The sequence below is a fragment of the Zosterops lateralis genome, assembly GCF_965231275.1.
Source record: "Zosterops lateralis genome assembly, chromosome: 23".
NCBI lineage: Eukaryota > Metazoa > Chordata > Aves > Passeriformes > Zosteropidae > Zosterops > Zosterops lateralis.
The window spans coordinates 3,991,956-3,995,012 of record NC_139783.1 but is presented as its reverse complement, the minus strand read 5'-3'; positions in this window follow the sequence as shown (position 1 = coordinate 3,995,012).

Here is a 3,057-nt window from a genome sequence, read left to right as displayed (position 1 = left end):
TGTGCTGCAGATGTGACCTGCCAAGCTGTCCCTGCCTCCCGCTGGCCTCGGTTCCCCCGGGAGGCAGAAGCGCCGTGCCTGAAGGACGCTGCCCTGTGCTGGAGCCTGCGGAGCAGCCCGGCTCCCTCCCTGTGCCCAGAGTGCTGCACACACTGCTCACCTTTGCCAGGAGTGCCAGGGCAGCCGGCACAAGAGTAGGACTCCTCAGGCAGGCCTGCAGCCCTGGGCTGTGCTGTGCCTTTCTCTCCTCCTGTGCAGACTGCGGGCGGCCAATGCCACCAGTCTGTGCTGTGCCCGGCACGGCTGCGCTTCCCCTCGGGAGCAGCCGGCTGCCAGCTGGGCTCTGAGAGCGCAGCATTCGCCCGGGGCCACCAAGAGGCCCCCAGGGCCGGGCTGCTGCCTCTTGCAGCTCCAAGGGCCTCCTTCCAGCCTGCCCCTGCCCAGGCTCAGGCTGCTCCGGGCTCTGCCAGGGCTCTGCTGGGGCTCCAGCCTGGCCAAGGCAGGGTCTGCTCTCACCTGGCGCCCGCTGACAGCTCTGCACCAGCTCTGCACCTTTCCCAGCAGCCTCCCTGACCTTGCTGCTTTCTCACTGGGGCAAAACTCTCCTCCACACAGAGACTGCACTTAGGGATACAAATCCAAGGGGCAGGAACTCAAATGCTCTCCAGTCAGAGCTCAAGGCCTGCAGATGCACAGGGTGTTTGGGCTGCCCCACTCGTCCTTTAGTTCTGCCTGCAAATGCCACTGCCCTTTCTGCCTCAAACACAAGTGCCACAGCTGGGTAAAACCCAGCCAGTGGGCCACATTCCAAAGGCCCTGTGGTCTGGAGAGGATGACTGAAGAAGAGCCTTCCCCACTTTCCAACCGTACCAAAGAAGCCCTCAATGTCATTTTCCACCTCTAAGTTCAGAAGAAAATGTTGAGCTTTCTGAGAGGCTCCGAAGGAGGGGAATCTTTGAAAGGAGTTGAGATTTCACAAAATTTATTTGTTTACAATCAATGCTAATATCATACGCTACTATCCTACGCTACAATACTACAGTAGAATCTTAACTGCAATCCTATCTACAATCCTACTCTAAATTTTTTCTCTGGACTGGTGATGGGCCAAACAGTTCTAATGTCGGTGTCTCAATCTTCTTTCCTCCTTCCACTCTTTCACCATCATGATCAATGGCACCAGGCTGGATGTCGGCTTCGCCAACGTTACAAATGGATGCTGCACAAAGGAAAAAGAAACAACAATGAACCATTACTGTCCAATATTTTTTAAATGAAAAGGGGATTGAGACAGAGTAGGTCTAAGGACCAACACTGGGGCAGCAGTGGCAGAGTTTGCTGCAAGAGCTGCTAAGTGCCCCAGCCCTGGAAAGATTTCAGGTCTGAGCATCCTGATCTCTTTCAAGATGCCCCTGCTCACTGCAGGGCACTTGGACCAGATGAGCTTTCCAGGTCCCTGCCAGCCCAGCCCAGTCTAGGACTCCTGCCTGTTTTCATTTGAACAGCACCAAGAGTGGAGGTGAGGAGGAGGGGGCTCATCTGATGCCTTGCACTTGAGTGGAGGAGGAGCCCATCCCTGGGACACCGTTTCCCTGCAGCCCCTTGGCATTTTACCTGCAGCAGCTCCTGGGCAGACCAGCGCCGCGCCTCGTCTGTCTGCAGGCAGCAGCTCAGGAAGTCCCGCAGCAAAGGGGAGAGGAGCTTGGGCTGCTGCAGCTCTGGGGTCCCTTTGGTGGCTATCAGGAGCTGAGCCTGGAGAAAAAGGAAACACCAGTCTCTCAGCTGCTTCTTTCACCTCTGGAACTGCTCTCCCAGATCCCATTGTTCAAGCTGCACTCTGCAGTGGCAGTTTCTGCCGTGGCACAGAGGCAGAGAAGACTTTCCTGGACCAACAAAAACCCAAAGCCCGATGCAGCCACAGCTTCTCCAACATGCAGCAGATCTTGCCTTGGCAGCAGATCTTGCAGCAGATTTCATTGATTGACCTTGTTAGTGGAAACTACATCAGAAAAGCACCTTTGCTTCTCTGAGGATTCACCTGACCAGCTTGGCAGGCTATTTGGAAGAGGGACTTTGCTCTATTAACTCACTCTACTATTTCCAAGGATTATTACATGCAAAGCATCTCTGCAGTGCTTGTTGGTCCCTAAAGCACAGCTGCCATCAAACAAAAGTCATCAAGCTTTTTGTTTGTTTCTTCTCTCCAAACCACTCTTTTAGAAACTTGGTTGGGTTTAAGTTTCTTCATTTCAGGAAAGGGAACAGCAGCTCTAAGATGGTTGTTTCCTGTTAGTAGGGCCATCTCTGTGGCCAAAAGAGCTGGAACGACTTCTAAGCCAAAGCCAAATGTTGTTTGAGAAGGGAGATTGTTTGTGTGGGGTAAGGCTTGAGCTCCCCCAGTGATGCAACCAAAACTCCAGCAGATGCTGATGTGCTGCAGGGACATTTTCAGAAAGGGGCCGTGGTGGAAGTAGTTCCAGCAGATGGCAATGGGATTTTGTCCAATGGCACACAGAAGGTGGGCTGGGGGAGAAAGACAGTGAGATCAGAGAGTATTTACACCTTACCGAGCGAGGAGTTTCATTATAATAAGGAGGTTCTCCTTCCACCATTTCTATTGTCACAATCCCAAAGGCCCAGATGTCAATTTTGGGGCCATATGGGTGACCTTTCACCAGCTCAGGTGCTCTCCACCAGTAAGTGCCGACCTCTGAGCTGCGTCTACTCTGCTCAGGGGTGAGTAGAGCAGACAAGCCAAAATCAGCTGGGGAGAAAGCAAAAGACTGTTTTGATTTGAATCCTGTGCAATTAGGAAAGCAAGCAAAAGAATTGCCCAGTAGAAGTTGGAGAATGTGCCGTTGAATCTCCTGCAACAGTCCCTGCTCTCTTTCCTCAGGACTTTAGCCAAGGAAATATGCCAGTGGCTACTTCCAAAATCCCCACATTTTTTACACTGCCTCCAGCAGTGGCTTTTGTTGCCCTGAAGCTTTAGACTTGTAGCTCCCTCTCTCTGGAAGGGACACACACAGAGCAATGCCACTCTGGACTGCTTGTTCC